At 39.0% G+C, this 6,758-nt stretch overlaps 1 pseudogene; it reads left to right on the forward strand.

The window, feature by feature from the left end:
• The first annotated feature begins 2,012 nt into the window (after window positions 1-2,012).
• Window positions 2,013-2,996, forward strand: LOC101053120 (S-formylglutathione hydrolase pseudogene; annotated as a pseudogene).
• Window positions 2,997-6,758: the final 3,762 nt, after the last annotated feature.

Genomic DNA, 6,758 nt, shown 5'->3' on the forward strand with positions numbered 1-6,758 from the left:
ATATGGGAAGAGAGTATTTGTTTCAACCATACTGCAAGTCTCTGCAGGAGCAGAGACTAAGACTGGCTGGAGGAAAGCTGATTCCTTTCTACACTCTGTTGTCAGAGAATAAATAACTGATAATGTCTTGTGAGATTCTCAACATTTCCTAGGCCATTGATACCTGGTCTGACACTTCCATGGACACAAAACGCCCACACTGGACTCTTGTTCTGAATACAGAGAGGTATGTTCAACTAAGAACATTAGAAAAGCATCCTTGTTCTTCAGGGTTTGTGAGACTTTACAGGCTAAAAAAGTTCACACACACACACACGCACGCACGCACGCACACGCAGGGCTGGCCATCTGTACCAATGCAGTATACATGTAATTTCCAATAAGGCAACTTTAAAAAGTACAGTAGTAAGTTATGCTTTATGTTTTACTGACACTATTAGCTATGACATGAGAAAATCCAATAACAGACCCCTATCTGGTTTAGTAACTTAGTGTCACCACTAGCCACCCAGCAGTCACAGCCTGGAAACTGAAAATGGACCTTCCAGATGCTTAGGTCACCCCAGGCCATTCTCCAAGCTGCATGGATTCACTGCCTTCCCCGGAACCAGAAACAGGAACTTCCAAGCATCTCTCATTTAGTCACACTAGGGAGGATGGTGGGAGGAGAAGAAAGATGAAAGAGACATATTAAACCTATTTAGGCGCATGATTTCTCAACAACCTCACCTCCTCCTCCATGTCTTCTGCCTTCACCCACACTCCCTCTATTACAACCATAAGGAACGACAGCTTCCAGAATACATCATGCTTCTGCATGCCTCAGACCCTGTGAAATATGGTTTATTTTAGGCTAAGGAGTACCTAGTTGTCCTTATAGACTTACTTGAGTGTTAAGTCCTCTGGGAAAACGTCCTCAATTACCCAGGCAGAACTAGTCATTCCTCTCTCTCAGCACCCATAATACTTATGATCGCTAACTTGATTGTAATGTTTCTGTATCCTTATCAGTTTCTTCCAGCAAACCACAAACCCTTGTGTCTTTTTTTTTTTCATCCGGGTAATTGCCTTTCCCTTCTCCAGGGGAAATGTCTGATAGAATGATTGCTTTGCCCAGATAAAGTGCTACATGATGGCATATTGAATTAATGCATGAAGGATAAAATGACCAAAGTACTACAGGAAGGGAAAGATTATATCTACTCTCTAGCACCCAGCCATAAATCTGAATCGGATGAGCAGTTTTAGAGGAACCTAGAGGGTGGCTGATGAGAAGTAGCTAAAAGATACTGGGGCTGGTAAAATCCTTTCCTTTTCTTCTTTTTATCGTCCTACTCTTACTCAACTTTTTTTTTTTTTTTTCTTTTTTGAGATGGAGTCTTGTTCTTTTGCCCAGGTTGGAGTGAAGTTACACTATTTTGGCTCACTGCTACCTCTACCACCCAGGATTCAAGCAATTCTCCTGCCTCAGCCTCCCTAGTAGCTGGGATTACAGCCGCCTGCCACCATGCCCAGCTAACTTTTGCATTTTTAGTAGAGACAGCGTTTTGCCATGTTGGCCAGGCTGGTCTCGAACTCCTGACCTCAGGTGATCTGCTCCCCTCAGCCTTCCAAAGTGTTAGGATTACAGGCGTGAGCCACTGAGCCCGGCCTTACTCTTAACTCTTAACCTTAATGCTATCTTATTTCTAAGCCCATTTTCGCTATATTCTCCCCCCACCCACCCTTTTTTTGAGATCTCTAGATTCTTCCTGTCTTCCCTGCATGTTTAATTTTGCTTTCCTCCCTACCAGGAAGGAAATTGGTAGACTCATGGTCCATGGAACCTAAGAATCTGCTATCCGGAGCCTTCTGCCCCCAAACACTTCATGCACTCAGTGAGTCCCACTGAGGAAGAGACGGGAGGCAGGACTGAACAGCTGGTGTCGAGAAGAGGTAGCCATAGATCACGCACACGACCAAAAGAAACTTTATTTTTGGTCTTCTGGTAACTCTGCTGCCGGAGGATCGTCTACCCTTCGGTTGAGGCAAAAAGCAATCAACGATTTGACAGGAGAAGAATGGCATTGAAGCAGATTTCCAGCAGCAAGTGCTCTGGGGAATTGCAGAAAGTTTTCGAACATGTCAGTGTTGAACTGAACTGCAAAATGAAGTTTGCTGTCTACTTACCACCAAAGGCAGAAACTGGAAAGTGCCCTGAACTGTATTGGCTCTCAGGTTTAATTTGTACAGAACAGAATTTTATATCAAAATCTGGTTATCATCAAGCTGCTTCAGAACATGGTCTCTTTGTCATTGCTCCAGACACCAGCCCTCGGGGCTGTAATGTTAAAGGAGAAGATGAGAGCTGGGACTTCAGCACTGGTGCTGGATTTTATGCTGATGCCACAGAAGATCCTTGGAAAACCAACTACAGAGTGTACTCTTATGTCACAGAGGAGCTTCCCCAACTCATAAATGCCAATTTTCCAGTGGATCCCCAAAGGACATCTATTTTTGGTCACTCTATGGGAGGCCATGGAGTGCTGATCTGTGCTTTGAAAAATCCTGGAAAATACAAATCTGTGTCAGCATTTGCTTCAATTTGCAACCCTGTACTCTGTCCCTGGGGCAAAAAAGCCTTTAGTGGATATTTGGGAAAAGATCAAAGTAAATGGAAGGCATATAATGCTACCCATCTTGTGAAATCCTATCCAGGTTCTCAGCTGGACATACTAATTGATCAAGAAAAAGATGACCAGTTTCTTTTAGATGAAGAGTTACTCCCTGATGACTTCATAGCTGCCTGTACAGAAAGGAAAATCCCAGTTGTTTTTCTATTACAGGAGGGTTATGATCATAGCTACCTTCATTGCAACCTTTATTATTGATCACATCAGACATCATGCCAAATACCTGAATGCATGAAAATCTCCAAATAAGAGAATCTCTTCGGGATTATAAAAGTTGTAAAATACAACTGTATTGCTGAGCAAAAAAAAAAAAAAAAAAAAAAAAAAAAAAAAAAATTCAAATCTTGGATTTTATAATGCTGAAATCCAATTTTTAGGTTTTATATCTTTATTCAGATGTGATTCTATAGTTGAATCACATCTGAATAAAGATATAAAACCTAAAAAAAATCTGAGTAAAGATATAAAACCTAAAAAAAAAAAAAAAGAAACTTTATTTTCGAGTAAGTTTCCAAGCCATTGTGTCTTCACTTGATTTTCTTGTGGGTGTGCATAATGCTGATGACGTACAGTCTAACCAATTAAGTGATCCATTATAATATATTAAATTTAAATGACCATTAAAATGCCCTGCAGTTTTAAAATAAAACCATTAAACTTTATATCTAATGTTGACCAGAAAAAATGCTAAGTGAGAAATAATAAAGTAAGCTAACAATTTTGGGGAGTTTACTATATGTCCAGCACTATTCCAGGTGCTTTGAATATATTATATAATTTAGTTATTATCACAATCTAATGGGGAGGTTTAGTTATTTCTCCATTTACAACGAGGGAACTGAGGTAAAGAGGGGAATTAAGTAAGCTGCCAGAGCTCATGCAGCGAGTAGGTAGTGGGAGTGGGTTTCAAGAGTCAGCAGTTTGGCTCCAGAGTCTGCCGCCTTAAATCCATGCAGCCTCTCCAAAAATTAATAAAAAGCTATTTTTTTTTTTTTTGAGATGTAGTCTCACTCTGTCGCCCAGGCTGGAGGGCAATGGCGTGATCTCAGCTTACTGCAACCTCCACCCCCAGGGTTCAAGCTATTTGCCTGCCTCAGCCTCCCAAGTAGCTGAATTTTGATATGGTATTATAAATGCAGTGCTAACAAATTAATTTGTTATGCATAACTCTTCAGCAGCATATCACAATGCAGGTCCCAAATAAGCTACTGCATTGTTAATTTTATTGAATAACAAAATCCATGTTTCTATAACCAGTCTTCACAGTTCGAAGTTCATGCTACACCGTTTCTTAGCTCAGCCAGCCTCCATGGATCACATTTTATAATTACTAAAATTAATAAATAAAAGGTATTGGTTAATGACCACAACTTTGTTTCTTTAAAAAAAGCTTAAAACAAAACTCCAGCATTTCTGATTCCAGATTTTTTCTTTCTTCCTGGTCACAAAACCATGCTCTAGGACATGCTCAGTATATTGTTCAACTTCTGGACAGCACAAAGATCTTTTTCCTGAGTATTGGAAGATTTGTAACTTGAAATGACTGTGCTGAGGTATAGAATTATGCCTGAGGGATTCAGTATAGTTTTAAGGAAGACTAGTGAGGTATCCTTAAGACTAATAGCTAAATTGTATTTGGTGTTTCTTGTGTACTAGGAACTGATCTAAGTTTTATATATTTAGTAGCTCTTTAAATTCTCTAAAAATTATAAGAAATAGGTACCAGTGTTATCCTCATTTTACAGATGTGGAAATTGCGACTAGAAGTAATTATCCCAAAGTCATATAAGAATGGCAAAGTCAGGACAAACATCAGAACATAGTCTTTGCTCCAACTGCGTGTGCTCCTTCACTATGCTACATGACAAACTTTCTGTTGTCAGAAAAACTTTTTAGTCCAGAACATTTCGTTGAACAGGTGGCCAAAGTTAGATCTCAGAATCTGGGAGTCTTTATTCTCTGGAGTAACTTTCAGCCTCCCAGTATCATCCATTGCCAAGCAATCAGCATTTTATACAATCTTCCAGGAGATTCTGAATATTGAAACATGAAACTTTGCATTAGGTACAATTTTAAATGTCTAATTTTCCTCCGTCTTATAGTGAATCACAGATTGATAGACTACTGATATTCCCAGGTATTTTTCATCAATTTTATTGCAATTAAGGAGTCCATGGTAAAGTGTTCAGATTCAGAAAATGTCTTCAAATCAAATGTCACTCATATGGGAAATACTCACAAGCACACATCTTTGATTTCGATAAAAGAGAGGTAGGCTTCTGTGGGGTGCAGTGGGAATGAACCAGTGTAATCCGTAAAGACTCCATGCTTGATACCCTAAAAGTAGCCATCCTTTCAGTGAGGAGAAGCAACTCCCCCTATCTTCTTACTTTATTCTATCTCTCAATTTCATCTGGCTGTTAACTCACCCTACTCCTAATCTTTAATCTTGTTCTAGCATGGGGGTGGGAAAAATCATCTTTGTTAGTAGAAAGTCCCAAAACCCCACAACAACGGCAGTTTTGTGAACAATATAAGGAACTGGGAATTCTTGGAAAAATGAGACAAAAAAAGTAGGACGTTTTTACAATGAATAAGATGCACCATTTACCTGGTTTCAAGTTAGTGGGTGAGGAGACAAAAAGTTTTTTAAGCTAAAAAAGCAGATTAGTTAAAAATGGATGTAAAAAGATAAAGTGAACAGAACAATCATGAGGAAAATAGAAGACATATTGCAGGAGGATGATTAAATATAAAAACTACAGAAAAATGAGAAAAGAGGATAAAAGCACAACACAAAGATTCAAAAGAAGGAAGATTTTCAGTCATAGGCATCTAGTGTTTAAAAGTTGATTTCTGTACGTGCAGGAGAGCTAGATGACTGAGGACTGTACAGTATGTATGACACCCTCTCTTAAAAAGATTTGCATTCTATTTAGTTGGCCACAGAAGCAGAATTAATGGGCTTGCTGCACCTCTGAGACACATTTTGTCTCATTTATATTTGGGCAAAAGCTAGAAAAAAAGTGTTGGCAAGGATTTCTTAGAGCTTCGTGCTTTTGGTGGGTTTGTGCAGGTTAAGAAGGCTGTCTCTGGGGTCTCACACAGAAACCTGGGTGAAAGCAGCTACTGGGAATTTGGCCAAGACCAAGGTTTATAAGGTTCCAGGGTGGAACACGGGATCTACGCTATTCCACTTGACTAAAGCAATCAAGGAGGTTACCAAGAAACTTCGCATTTATAGACCTCTATTGGTGTCATTTGATACTATTTTATTGGGGTTCTTATTTGAGTGTTTTTATTTGTGATGAGTTATAAAGTATATATTTCATATATGAATTTACATCTAAGTAAATTCATCCTTATATAAGCAAAGCGCACTAACCCAGAACATTTCTCTTGCCTTGGCTAGTTTATGATACTATTTGTGTTGCTTATTTCATTCTGCTAACTATAGACTGAGGGGCTTAAACAACAGAAAAGAATTTCCTCTCAATTCTGGTGGCTGGAAGTCTGAGATCATGGTGCCAGCACAGACGAGGGCTGGTGAAGGCTCTCTTCCTGGCTCGTAGATGACTGCCATCTCTCTCTGGTGTCTCCTTATAAAAATATTAATTTCAACATGACGGACCCCTTATGACCGCACCTAAACCTAATTAACTCCCAAAGGGCTCCATCTTCAAATGCCATCATACTGGCAGTTAAGATTTCATCATATGAATTTGGAGGAAAGCAATTTCAGTCCATAGCTCTATTCTTAGGAGTGTTATCTCCCTCCCTGCCCTATCATGTCCATAAAACTGACTGAAACAAAATACAATTGTTATTCACTATTATATTATTTGAAATGGTAGGACTACAAACAGACCCCAGGACAATGTTTTCTTTAAACCAAGAAACATTTATAGAATAAAAAAGTGCAGGCTATGCCCTTGAAGAGTGAGTTCTTCCATGTCAACAAGAGTCCAAGCAGTATTTGCCTTCCAATTTATGTCAAAACATTTTTTTTTCTTTTTATTCTGTGCTAACAACAATGGTTTACACAGAACTTTGTATTTTGTCTCACTTTATTTGGAGCTTTATTTA

Source organism: Saimiri boliviensis, chromosome 4 (genome assembly GCF_048565385.1).
Source record: "Saimiri boliviensis isolate mSaiBol1 chromosome 4, mSaiBol1.pri, whole genome shotgun sequence".
NCBI classification, from domain to species: Eukaryota; Metazoa; Chordata; class Mammalia; order Primates; family Cebidae; genus Saimiri; species Saimiri boliviensis.